The 14,607-nt window shown below is 40.0% G+C and overlaps 1 protein-coding gene across 2 annotated transcripts in view; it reads right to left on the bottom strand.

Moving 5' to 3' along the window:
- The window catches only part of GRM3 (glutamate metabotropic receptor 3), a 235,468-nt gene extending 221,076 nt beyond the window's left edge, over positions 1–14,392 (bottom strand). The window contains exon 1 of one of the 2 annotated variants that reach the window (XM_065883527.1): positions 14,233–14,392. The gene's annotated coding sequence lies outside the window, so the exon portion shown is untranslated. The remainder of the gene's footprint in view (positions 1–14,232) is intronic. The other variant, XM_065883528.1, reaches the window with a different exon arrangement.
- Positions 14,393–14,607: the final 215 nt, after the last annotated feature.

The following is a 14,607-nucleotide window of genomic DNA, read 5'->3' as shown; positions in this document are numbered from 1 at the left end:
AAACAAGCAAAAATTCCCAGTCTGTCAGAGATCTCCTCCTAGGATACAAGGGAAAGCGAAGTTCAGCTAAACTGTACAATTAATTCGCCATCACTTCTGAATAGAGAGAAAAGGTTGCTTTAAGCTGTTCTGTTCTCCTCCTAGGGATTTAAGGTCAGTTGCAAGAAGCAAAATTACTATTCTTTCAAAGCTGTCTCCCTTGATTTGTGTTTCTGTAATTATCTCCTCTGGACCTCTTCCTCTTTAGCTTGTAAACTCAGCTTAATAAATCAATTCAAGGATTAGATACATGTAAAGATACCTACTCTGAGAGCTGGATGGACAGGAAAAGGAATAAAGTAGGACAGTTGCCTTTTCTTGACCACTGGTTTCACCCATGTATCAATTATTTTTGTTTTACACAAAAGAATCTGAGATCTTTTCTTTCTCCCCAAAATAAGAGAAGTGATTTTTTTCTTTAAATTCTCTCTCGCTAATAAAAAGATTAAAAGCATTGTCACTCTGCCTTTTCAAGGAGCGGGCAAATTCTAGAAATCAAAAGAACAAATTTTCTGTAAAGAAATAAGGCCTTAGAAGTGGTTCTTTTAGTTTTAGCTGACTCTCAAGCTACTGGAATTAGAAGGTTTTACGTGAAAATAATAAATGTAAACAGTTAAACATATTCTGTTAATAGTGTTAGCAAATTGGGCCAATATCTGACTATACTACTGATTTTTATTTCTCACAAAGAGCTCAGAATGTTACCAGGTTTTGTATTGTTTTTCAAATCAAGGAATAGAAGATAGTTATTCCAAATGTTTTTTGCATATTATACATTTTAGTTTGGGGACGATTTCACTAAAGAAGCAGTATAGTCAACTGGTCAAATTCATGAGCTAACCCTGCTGGGTCCACATCCTACCTATGTTGTTACTATGTAAACTTGTGTTAGTACCTCAGTTTCCTCCTCTGTAAAATGGGAATAATAATAGTACCTACCTCATATGGATGGCTATTCTGAGGATTAAATGAGTTAATATAGCTAAAGCAAATAAGCAGTACCTAGCATATAGTAAGAATTCAATAAAAGTTATTGTTATTCACAGTTGGCTTCTAATTCTCCTAAAAATGCTGTAGAGAATATGTGTGTGAGCCACATTTATTTTATTTTTGAGAAGTATTGTGAGCGAGATTGCATTAGATGGAACACCTTGAGGTGTTATTCACTGGAGCTGGTGGAAATTAGTATTACCAAATGAGATTTCTGCATCCTCTTTTATGAAAATGTCTGAAATGTGTTTCCATTTATGAGAATTCTAGGGACAAGGAAATCTGCCTGGAAGGTGACTTTCTTGGGAAGTTTACTCAACTCTCAGTTTTTATGGTTATTTTTCTCTATCTCTTTTTCACCCAGATCTCACTGTTTAAGGTGCAATAAAGAGGAGAAAGGTTTGCAGAATGAGGACAGGTTGAGGAATAGGGAAACATCTCACTAGCATTGTTATTAATGATTTGCTACTTATTTATTTTTTAATTGACGTATAGTTGAATTACAATGTTATGTTAATTTCTGCTGGACAGCACAGTGACTGAGTTATACATATACATATATATATATATATATATACATTCTTTTTTTTTTTTTAATACATTCTTTTTTATATTCTTCTCCATTATGGTTTATCCCAGGACATTGAATATAGTTCCCTGTGCTCTACAGTAGGACCTTGTTATCCATCCATTCTATATGTAATAGTTTGCATCTACTAACCCCAAACTCCCAGTTCATCCCTCCAATGACTTTCCTATTTAAACAGCAATTAAAATATAAATTTATAAATAGGACCCACTGATTTTTTGAGTATAGTAGGATACTGATTCTGACTTGGGATGCTGAATTCCGTCCTCTTTATTGACAAAGGTTACTTGCAGGAACTATATGACTCAAAGGAATTTTAAAGATCAATATCCGATTTTTAAAATGAGGAAAATGAGCTCCAGAGTGATTTAATTAAACCCCTCCTCCGCTGATTCAATGAATATTTATTGATCTTCTACTATGTGTGATTTGCTCCGCTAGGTAACAGAGATACAGCTGTGAATAAGCAGGCGTGGTCTTTGTCTTTTTAGTACTTACAGACCCCAGTGGGGAAATAGACAATTATCGTAAAGCATGATGAAGAGGAGTACAGGGAACTTGCGGAGTGCACAGCAGCAAGTACTAACCTATTATACTATAGGTGGTCAAAAGTGATATAGAATTCTAATTAAGCCCTGAAAATTCAAATTGAGTGTGCCCAGGCTCTGGGAAGTTGCCCAGCTATGGGAAGGCCTGAGGAGAGAGAGGGCAAGGCACTGAAGCCATTCAGTTTGATGGAAAGAAGAGTGAGTTGAAAGGGAGGGGACAGAAAGCTGGAGACGTACGCAGATCCTAGTGGGCCAGGTAAAGCATGTTTTGATTAGCCTGAGGGCAATGGAACATTTTTGGAGAGTTTTAAGCAGAGGGAAACATGCTCAGATTTGTATTAAGGTATTTCCAGCTCTAGCCTGGTGGATGGATTTAGAAGAGGAAGACAAAAGTCAAGGAGGCTGGTGAGAGACTGTGGTGGCTTAACGTGCAGTCTGTGGATAAATGCTATCAAATCATAACCATGTAGAAGGTACTGATTTCATTTCTAAGTCTTGATTTTAAATCGTCAGTACTTTGAATATTACATTTTTTTCCAGCCAAGTTCCTGAAAAATAGCCTTTTAACCCTCCCCGCCTTTCCCTTTATTGAACCAGGGCTTTGATATTGCATGACCCCCTTTCTATTGTAGAAGGAGAAAGACGATGAGCTTAATTGTTTTGGCTGGACTTTTTCACCCAACAGGTAATTCTTACCTACGAGGCACTATTTATCTTTGTGTCAGATTCATTCTGTGTTTTCTATTCCCGTTGCCGCTGCCCTAGTTTAGGCCATCATTACCTGAACTGTTCTCATAATGACCCAACTCATCTCCCTGACTCCCAAACCTTTATTTTCTCATATTTATCTTCACATTGTGCTTTGATTCCCCTGCTCAAATACTTTCAGAGGCTTTCCTTGGCCTACAGGAGAAATGTTAGCCATTGTTCCATATGCTCTCAGAGCTTTACCTTCCCCTGGCCTGCATACACCCTACTCTTCAACTCAGTCAGGTCACACACTGCTCCCCCAAGAGCTCCCCCTTCCCCATCTCTCTACCCTTGCATAGGTCTACAGTGGCTGTGTCCATTTTCTGAAATCTTAACCATTTTTCAAGGTCCAGGACAGAAGCAAATTTTTCTCATGGTACTTTCCATAGTTATGCCAACCACAAGTATTATTACTCACTCAAGGGTTTCACGGGTGAGCTCCTGAATTTTCCTGTTACTTTAGTTAAATATATGCATAGCTCATCTCTTTTATAAGATTATACATTCTTAGGAAGACACGGTAACCTTTTCTCCTCTGTATCCTCCTCAGTACCTTGCCCAGTGCCTTGAAAACAGTGGACATTCAGTAAGGATGTATTTAACTCAATTGATGTCACTTTTCATGCCAAAATTTAAAATTTTTATATGGCATTATTTTGTTTGGGATGCAGAGTGCCTTTAGGAAAATGGTATAATTTATGGATTAAAATTAATATTTTAACAGTAATTCTTATTTTTAAAGTGTGAGATATGAAGGGGAGAAATTAATGTTAATATTTCAGCATGGAAGATACCCAGTGAGGGGAAAAAAGTCTCACCACACACACACACACACACACACACACACACACACACACACACACAATGAAAGAGAGAGTAAGCCTTAAAAATCTGGGCACCCAGAAATTGTGGAGCTTGTTAGATAAGAACTTGTTTCCCATGTCTCCTGCCTATGGCCACCCTTCCCCCTCCATCTTTGGAAGAGTCAGAATTTGCGTTGGTAAGAGGGACAAGAAAGGGTGGAAGAGAACCTTAGGAGCATTTGTGCTTTCTTTCTGAACTTCTGACCTGAAATAGGCTCCTTCTGGGGACAAAGAGGAGATCCAACTCTAAAGTTCAAAGTTTTATTTATTATATTCGTTCAGGCATACTAAGTTTGCAAATGGAGACTACTTTGCAATTAAGGTTTCTTGTTTTATTACATCAGCGTGTAATGTAGCTCACTGAATGCATTTAAAAGGTGCAATGTGAAACAAAATTAATTCGCCTTCTGATTTTATTCTACAAATTGCTGTTCTATCTACCTATGACTCAGGACAGAACAGGATTTCATGATTCAAGCCCCCAGCTGATGAGTATCACATGAATATTTTGGAAAAAAATTGCCTTGGTAAGACACATGCAAACATCATTAGTATGAACTTAGATGAGGTGAGATTTTTAATTGGCCTTAGAGTTTCGGTTTGTAGAAAGGAAGAAGAAAGTGCATTCTAAATGAAGTTCTGACTTAACAAAGATACTCAAAGTTCTCTTTTGTGGGAGAAATCTGAGTAAAGAAATCCGAGTAAAATCTGAGGAAAGGAGAGGCTCATATTGAGGAAGGAAGGTTGGAAATACACATTAGGACAAGATCTTTGCTTGTAAAAGATCTTGAGGGCCAAGCTAGGAAGCTCTGACTTCCTTTTTAAGTAAGGAGTTTATCTTTAATGCCTTTTAAACCAAGGAATGGAATGGCAAAGTCAGTTATTCATCAAGATCTGGTAGTAACGTTGCCTTTTCCAACTTTCCCCCTTTTCTTACATCACGTCATTATATTTTCTCCGTAGCACCTTAGTTCCCTTCTTTATTGCCTGACTCTCACTATTTAGTGGAAGCTGAATGAAAACAAAAATCCTTCTAAATTGTTTTTTTGGGGTTGTTTACTGCTGCTGTAACATCTGTAGGATAGAGAGTGGACACGTAATAGGCACTCATTAAATATCTGATAAGTAAATAATACGTGAAGAGGGAGAGATTGGAGGAGATAACCTGTTAGAGAAGTTTGAGAGGCAAGTGCTGATAACCTGGGTTAAGGTTTTGACAGTAGTAGGAGAGAAAAGAACACAGTGTACAGATGAATTATGAAGGTGGAGTTAACAGAGAACCAGACAGAATGGAAACGTCATAGGCAATTCCAAGACTTGGAACCGTCTTTCTGGGAAAATGATGGTGTCCCTTCTAGAATCTGGAAATGTAGGGTAGTGATGGGTTTTTAGCTTTAGCTAGATTTATTGTGTCAGTGGAAGAGTCCCGGGGAGGTGCCATTATCAGGTATAAACACTGTAACCATCACAGGGGGTGAGGGAGCCAGGCTCTGCAAGGGACACAGTGTAGCTTTCAGCAGTTGGACATTTTTGTACCTGCCACAGTCTATGTTTTAAAAATTCAAAATTTTTTTAATGTTTGGGAGAATGGGGGGTGGTGTGGTCTATTTTTTATTGCTTTTCTCTTCAGCAAATCTGTTAAGTGTGGAAAAACAATGAACAAAAAGTTGGCCTAGACCCCCTAGGAAGTAAAGCTGGTGGTCCCGCCTAAGCGTCCCCCTCCCCCCTGCTGCCCGCCCCTCCTTCCACTCTCCAGCATTTTTCCCATGTGGCTCTGAACGCTGCTTAGGAAACTATCTTTGGCAGTATTTGTGAGGCTTGCTAGCTTCAGCTAAGCAACCAGTCACTTGAATGAAGTAGAAGCTGAGCGGAGAATGTATAAGAAGTTGCCAAGTGAAGTTTTGTTTTGTTTCATTCGCTACTGCTCTGCAGATCCGGAGGGCAAAAGGGATAACTGTGACCAAACAACGTTTCACCACATCCCCTAGCTCACAAGGATCTAGTTCCAAAGACAATTTGAGTTTTAAGGGTGCAGTTACCAAACTAGAAGCATTTCTATTCTCAGAGATAGAAATAATGTTCTCCTCGATGATCCGCTTCCAACACCAGTAACTTCCCTTTCTAACATCTCAGTATTGCCTTTACAAAATACAGCATAAAAGGTCAAAAATGAGGAAGTTTCCTAATAAGAATATCCAAAAGATACGTATTGTATGTGTTTGCGTTCTCTTAGTGGGATTTCCTTTAGGTAATAGAAGAAAAATTCCTTTGCAGCGACAACAGTGTGAGTTTTCCAAAAAATGAATCTATTCCCCCAAGTCATGGAGATTGTGCTTTATTAGCTGAACTTGATTAATTAATTAATTCTCAGGCTCACAGAATTTATTTGAGGCCACTGGTCAATCTAATTAGAGTGGACGTGCTGTGGGGAATAATTTTGTACCATGATTCCCCACACCCCTGTGCACCAGATTCATAAGTTGAAGCCCTACCCCCAACGTGATGGCATTTGGAGATGGGACCTTTGGGAGGTAATTAGGTTTAGGTGACGTCATGAGGATGCGGGCTCCCATGATGGGATTAGTATCTTTGTAAGAAGAGGAAGGGAAACCAGAGCTTGCTCTCTTTCTTCACCACGTGAAGAATTGGGAAGTCCATGTCTGTTGTTTAAGACACCCAGTCTATGGATGTGATATTATAGCAGCCCGAGCTGACAGAAACAGTAGTGTTTCTCAAACTTGAGTATGCATAAGAGCAACCTGGGCGCATATTTGATCCATGCATTCCTGAACCCCAACCTAAAGGAAATTAGTCCGGAATGCATCTGTCCCAGTATTCTTCATTTTAAGTAGACTTCAAGGTGATTCTGAGGTAGGCTCTTCTGGGCAATAATTTGCTAAACACTATTTACAGGGAGGGGAGTGGATGATTGTTGTTTGTGCACCAACTGTGAGGGTGGGAAGGGAAGGGCGAAGGGGAACTGCCCTGGGTCTCTCAGGGTTCTTTCTCTCCTAGTTCATACATCCCAACCCTTTCCCTCTGCGGACCATACTTATCATCATTAGATTCCCTACCTACACCACGTAGCAACAAATACACATTTAGAAGTTTAGAAGGAAAAAAAGTGGGTAGGGTGAGCACTCTGTAACACCTCAATGGCTTTCCTAGCAGGGAGTCATTTGTTCAATAACTATAGGAAAGATTGTTTTCCTCTCAAATTTCTGCGTCATGTTTGTTCAGGAAATCATAGCCATCGAAGGGCTTTACTTAGGCAAATTTGTAAAATCCGTAAAAATTATAATTGTTCTTTCTGCCACTCCACACCAAACTGGAAGAAGTTAGCTTTCCTGAAAAAAAAAAATGAACCTTTAAATCCAGTGTGCTGGAGGTTTGGTGAACTACATGGACCTATAAATATATAGTCATTTGTATTTCTCGGGTGAAATACTTTAGGTAAAATTCAGAGAACTTAAGGAACCAAGACAGGTAGTGGAAGAGATTCTTTTGGAGGGAGTTGGAGATCCAACATTCTTTAAAACATCTTTCCCAAGGGCAGGCCTTGAGCAAAGTCTGTGGAGGATATGTGTTAGGATCTAAGTCCCATGACTTGACTCCTTATTATTCTGAAGTGAGGTATGGTCTGGTCACCAGTATATCTGGACTTGACAGAAATCACTGGGATTAATGCATTAGCATGTAGAGGGTCTTTGCTTTTTTAGGAAAAATAAGATGCTTCAAAATAGAAACTGTTAATTATATTCTCCAGATCTCCTTTTCTCCTTGAGACATAAAAATTCCATTTCTGACCTTGTAGTGGCATCTCCCAAATTGGCATGTATTTCGACATATTTTGTGAAAGCAGTTTCTGCTGTGTTATATTCACCAACACATGGTGCATGGAAACTGTTAAGCAAAATACACGATATTACTAATAATCTATGTGCTATGTCTTATTAACAATCAAAAGAAACTGTTTCCACCAGATGGAGGGACAGATCTGTGATATCCATTTATGATTTATGTCCATAAAATACTCTAGGGCAAATCCCAAATCAGAGAAAGACTTTCAGGTAAAGACTCCTATTTCAGCTCTTTGGTTGTCTGAAATGAAATACAAATTCATGCAGCCAAGACATCAGGTTTTCTGCCTGTGGGAAAGCACCCAGGTCAGAGAATCAGGAGGTCTGTGGGTTTTCCCAGGGCCACCCTACTGACTGAGCCTTTGGAATCTCTGGCAGGTCGCTTCGCGTCTCTTGTTCTTAGTGTGTTTAAAATTTGAAACCCTCGAGCCCTTCCTTTTTCAAGCTGTTGTCTATATTATGAATAAACGCCCAAATGTGTGAAATGCTGAGAGTTTCTTAGATACAGATGAATGACTATTTCAGCTGGGTAAAGAAATTTCAAATTTGTACTAGTCTACAAAACATTTTTACCAGCTCATTTTCTTGGTGGCAAGTAGTTAGGTCATAAAGAGAGAAATAACATCATTTTAGCCTTAACGAGCCGAAATGCTATTCACCTCCTGGCTGGCTGTTTATGAGACTGTATTGTTGCCCCCTGGATTTAGTCTTGCAGATTGCAATATTGACTGAAATCAGGCCCTAGGAAGTATATTTCTCTCACATTTTCACACCTAATGTTTATTTCTCAGCTTGTTAATAAACCTACCCTCTTCACAGACTTTTCTGATTCTCATTTTTTCCCCCTTCGTTCTAATTAACTGTAAATAATTTCTTAGTTTATTTCTTCTGTTTGTGTTTCTTCACCCTTCAGAAGAGATTGTGTCTCTCTGGGGGAGGAGAGAGGCTGAGCCTGTTGAATTCTGTTCCGGATTCCATTTCTCTCACCATGTCTGTCCGTCTGTCTCTCTTTTTTAACCAAAGTATGTCCCTCTCCTTGGAGCTCAGAAAATATTTGGTGAATGAAATGAAGTCCCGCATAAAACATAAATTGGGAGGCAAGGTAGCTTAGTAGTAAACAGAATAGGACCTGGGATAAGAAAGTAAGTTTTGAATTCTAGTTCTTGCCTTGTTAACTATCCGAGCTGCAGAAAATGTATCTCTGGGCCTCCATTTCCTCTTCTGTTAAGTGGGGGTCATAGCGCCTACCTCATAGGGTTTTTGTGAGTATTAAATCAGGTAATGCAATGTTTCCGCAGAGGTCTCAGAACATGGCAATTTGTCAATAATTATCTATTATTATGACATTATGAGAGTTTCATCACCTTACAGCGTCTGGCACAGTGTCTCCATAGTGTGATAGAGTATGTATATATGGAATTTAAAATCTAAATCCATCTTTTAAATGAAGGAACAGACTTTTTTGTTCAGTTGACAATTCCTGTAACGTCTTCTCTAGAGTTTCAAGTTTGATTTTTGGAATACCTTCAACATGTTTATGAGAGTTCGTGTGTGTTTTAACATTTTTTGTGTGTGTCCCCATTTGTGTGTCCTGAATCTTGTTTTGCTTATACTAGGTGCTTAATAATATTTACTCACTGGTTGCTTCCCTATTAGCTACCTTTTCTTTAATCTCTTTTTAGGGTAATCTAATCAAAATGTTATACTCTTAATACTACTCCCATGCTACATATACGCGAGTTGTAATTTTTTTTCAAACTATGTGTCTAGTATCACGGCTTTGAAATTTTCTCTCCGTCTGGTGCACACTTATATTCTTCCAACTGAATTTACTGAAATGTCGCGTGTGTGTGGCGGGTTGGCAAAGGCAGTATTGTGCAGAGGCAATGATAGTGAAGTAAATTCTAATAAGGAATAAAAACGTGAGCTTTCTGTGGAGATACCTCACTATATATGATCTTATTTCCAAATATGATGCTTTCGTCTATGCTTGTAGAGATTCTGTTTGAACGTTTTCAAGATCTTTTTCTCTCTTCTGTTCCTAAAAGTTCAGTGTACGATTTCCAGCTCAATAAAAAGATTACTCATTTGGTGGAGACATAATACATTCTGTGTAGACTCACACTTCTTAGAATGCCTCGGTCCCAGGGAGAAGTCACAAGTATATTAATGGCCTACTTTTCCTCTACCAAGAGAATCAATTTCCCCTTTGTTTCTAAGGAAGATCATTTTGAGGGTACTCACCACTATGTGGTAAGTGGCACTATAAAAACACTTTGGGGCTTCAGAAGAGAGAACACTGGTTTTGAAGTTATTTGTTCCATGCTGTCTAAGTTTATCCCTCTAAAGCTATATTCAGTTTTGGAATGCCACTTCTGCTTTTTGTTTCCCTAACAATCCATGTAAATGTTTCTACATACGAGCTTAGTGATCACCAAGCGGTAAAGGAACAGCAGTAAGTTGTGTTTTTAGCTGCTGATTCACCTCACTCTTGATTCTGTATTTTCTGGACTTGCCAAGTGTAACCCAGGAGCTGGTTTCCTGATTCCTATCACTCTTCTACTGTCTGGCAGAACTTGCCTTTCAACGCTTGGGACTTGAAGAAACATTTGAGTGGGATGGTGAGTCTACCAAGATACTTGCTCGAGACTCTTAAGGAATCCTACACAAGGATGTCTTGGAACCAGATTGTAAGTGAACAAAGTGAAAACCTGTTCCTCTCTTGTGGTTATTTCAGCCTTTTCTATTTTTAAAGTAACCTTCACATATGGTACCTCCATATAAATCTAAATAGATTCCATATTGATGTATGCATGATTTGAGCTTACTTTTCATGATACAGCATAGTGATAAATTCACGCTTAATTCTGCTGGCTTTTCAGATTGTTTTAGCAGGAAGGGGCTACTATATTCTAACAGAATTGCTCTATCATGTTAATGTATGCATTTAACTATCAGTATATACACTATTATATTCCTAGCACATTCTATTAATTATGGAAATCACTTTCATTTCCATACTGGAATTTACATGCCAGCAGCTTCTGGGGCTCAGTGGAGCATCAGACCAGCATGTCACAGAACTCCCTTGTAGTGTGGGCGTTGACAGGGTTCTGTTGACATCACATTTGCAATGAAAATGTCTCATAAATGTGCACCCACATAGAACATTACTTATTTCAGTATTCACATAGGTCATGAATGTCAGAGATGAAAAGTTTCCTCACACTTACATTACTAAAATAAATTATTGGGAATATATAATCACACACATACATATGAATGACCTGAAAGATGTGTCTTAAATATTTAGAAAAGATGTCCAGATATAAAACTGTCACCTTTGGGTTCTCTCCTGTAACTCTATAATGCTTTTGTATTTTACAAGTCCTGTATAAAGGGTGGATGAAGACTGTAAATCAGGCAAGAGAATGGACTGGTCCAGAGGGGTCATAATAGGGGGTAAGCAACAAGATCAAATGGGACCAGAGGAACATTAGGCTGAATATCACAACAAAGTTTTTGATAGGGAAAACTATTAGACTGTGAAATAGTCTTTCAAGGGTGCTAGAAGAAGTCATTACGTGAGCCATTTAAAATCAGACTGCCCTAAAGTACTCCAAAATACGGTGTGCTATGGGGACCAAGCCTACATTAGAAGAAGAAGGAGGGGGATGACCTAATAGTTTCTACCTTCTCCATGACGACTATGATTGTACTCATTTTATGTGTACAGTCTTGGTGGATAATCTTCTACAATTTTATGCTACTTCTTGGGAGCAATTTCAACAAATTCATGTAATGCAGAATTTAGCAGAGTCTCTGGAGAGACAAAAATGCACACTAAACTGAGTGTAAAATAGCAAAGTGAGACAACTATGGGTAAACATTACTACTTCCTTGGGGAGTAAACCCTGGAGAAAACAAGTCTTACCCTGGAACTCGGGCCGTATTCAAACATGCATAAATGCATACTGAGATTAGGTAGTAATTTGCTTTTGTTTAATGGTATCTTGGGACCATGTTGAGTGCAGGACAACAAAATGAAACATTTCATCCCCAAGATAACGGACTATATTTTGGCAAGAGGTAGCTACAAGCCTGGAGAAAGAAATCAAGGACCATATTGTGACTGATATCTATTAGAATGGACAAGAAAGAGAAAATGGTTTAATTTGATAAAAAGAGCTTGACATAAAAGGAGAAAGAGAAAAAGTTACCCAGGGAAGTTGTAAAAATGTGATTGCTGGGAATCTTTCAAGATAAGACTGTCCTCACTCTGTGTGGTTCTGGTTGATCACCTGTCATGAAGTAGAGAAGTGAGACAGGTGACCTTTTGCCAATTATCCTAGTTCTTTCATTCAATAAAAATATTAATTTAAGTTTGATCAAAAATAAAGATCACTGCATTTTATGCTATCTTTGCATTTGTTTAACTTAGCAATTTTAATTGCAGTGACATAAAATCAGAGGTGGGCTCATTTTGATGTTTGGTAATTGTAGGGGTAAATCATCTGACTTACCCTCGTTTCTTTTCATGTGTACACTGCAACTTTTAAAAAAGACCATAGGATATATTTTCATTATTTATAATATCTTCTTTTTTGGTAGCCTTCCATACCTTTTCTCAATGTATTGATTAGATATTTCTGAAGTCTGACAAATTCCATTCAATTAAATCAAGGGATGACTCTCTCTCCCTGTCTCCAAATTTAATCTGTTCCTTGTGTTGGCATACTTTTCTGCAAGTTGAGTTTCACATTTCCTTGGCGTGGATCTAGCTCACAGAACAAGAGGTTTTATGAGTAGGGTTTTGTTTTTTGGGAGGAGGGGCTTATCAATTCTACAAGTTATTTATACCATTTATCATTCTCTTTAGCCCAATGAATGTAGATACTATGAAATTTTCATTGTCTTATTTGTGAAAATATAAATTTCAAGACTTCTCCTGTTTGCATCCTGAGCACCTGTGTTACTCTGAACAGAAATCAAGGCAGCCTTAGGGCAGGTCTATTCAAAATACCCAGGTACCTCCCGCTGGGTGATCAGAACTTGAAAGGATGAACAGCTAAAACCTACAGGTGTGAGAAATCTTTGTAAATACCAGACACTCACATGATGGAAGGGAATAGATCAGTTTATTAAAGTCTGGTGTATAATACTTCCAAAATCTATTCAAATTCTTTTGGGCTGTTTTGAGGAAAATGTGCATAGCACTATAGAAGTATTAACAAATAGAGTATCCTAAACACCTTTGGTAGGAAGTGTGTCATCTACCTGAGTTTAGGGTATTGGCAGTCTAAATGGTTTTGTCCTGCCTATATTACATATATTTACATGAACAATTAGAGTCCAGGTAACAGCCTTAAAATATGTGATCAGATAATCCAAAGCAGACTTAAATTTAGGAAAACGAATAATATTTCTCTACAAATCGATGCTTTGTTTTCTTCCAAAGAAACACAACATAGCGCTAATGAACACTTCTGAGCACAGATAAATTTAAGGCAAGAAACTTAAAGTAATGAAGTGCTTCTGAGATCCTTAAGTCACAGTAATCTCAGCTTTGACTATACTGATATGTAACCATCTCGCTGTGTAGGTCAAACATATCACTATTCAAATAACAGTATAAATAACTTTATTAGTAAATTAGCTGAGCACTTGAGCACAGACCATTAGAAGTATACAGTTTTATTGTTTGTTGTTAAAATTCACAATGCTTTGAAATACGTAAAAGGCAGGGGCATGTCCCCTTAAGATATCTACCTGAGAGTGCTACACCTTTGGGAATCTACGTTTGCTAATCCAGGGAAGGAACTAGAAGGAAATCTAAATGAAATCCTTAAGAAACCAGCTTATTGGATCTATTTCCTGGTCTATTTCTGGATCGCGAATCTCCCGCCCTCTCTGTGTTATCTCACTGTCAGATAAGAAACTGGAACAGGATCGATGAAGAGATAGGCTCCCCGTCTGGCTTTTCGATTTTTTCGCTCAAGCCAAAAGGAGCAAAGGACATCGAGTTAGGGATCCTTGCCAAACCTGCTTGCAGGAGAGCAAACCTCTGGCCGCCTCTGGCAGCAGAGCGCCTCCCAGAAACGGCGAGGACCAGGTCCCACTGACCGCTGCCCACCTCGCCTGGCAACCTCGCACCCACAGGAAACCGCCCTTGAGGCAGCCAGTCGTCGCACGGTTTCCAGTGCACAAAGCGTACGGAATCCCCGATTAGAAACCTATCCTGAGCCCAGGGCAGGGCTGGAGGTGGTTGGCTCATGAGGCTGCTCTCCCTGGGCGTCTGCGAGCGCTAGTTAGTCCCTCCACCTCTCCAGCCCTGGGCACCCTGACCGCAGATCTGTGCCCTGAGCTCTGCCTCCCTCCCGGAGACACAGACGAGCGCGCGCACACACAAACTCTCACTCACGCACACCCACCTTGCCTCTGGCCCCCATCCTTCCCACCCCCGGCAGAACGGTAGGGACTGGTCCGGGCTCTGCCTCAACTTTCCCGGCTGAGCCTGCGCCACGCGGCACCCGAGCCTCCGCGCCCTCACTGGGCGCCCTCCAGAGGGGCACGTCCTCCTCTGGGCCCCTTACCTCGAACCGCCAACTCCCGGCAGGGACTGGAGCTGACCGTGGTGGCAGCGGCGGCGGCCGAGCCTGCGCCCGGGCTCTGGCTCATGGTTGGTCCTCCTCATTCGACACAAAAGAGGTAGCTTGCTGGCTTTGTCCTTTCCCAATCCAAGGGAGAACTTATTTTGCCCCCGAAATGGCCAACTTGTGCGCGCCGCTTCCTGTCACAGTGCCCCCTGCCCCCGCCCCCTCCAGGCTGCGTGCTGGACCACTGCCTGGTGGTAGAGCATCCAGGCTTCCGAGTCAGTGGGGAGTGGGAAAAGGGAGGGTGGGAGGAGAAGAGAGGCAGGAGGTTGGGAAAAGGGGGGACCCAGTGGTCTTCCGAGGAGGGGAGGGGAG

The sequence above is a fragment of the Phocoena phocoena genome, chromosome 9 (assembly GCF_963924675.1).
Source record: "Phocoena phocoena chromosome 9, mPhoPho1.1, whole genome shotgun sequence".
NCBI lineage: Eukaryota > Metazoa > Chordata > Mammalia > Artiodactyla > Phocoenidae > Phocoena > Phocoena phocoena.
The sequence above is the reverse complement of the archived record's forward strand: the minus strand, read 5'-3'. Positions and strand labels throughout refer to the sequence as shown.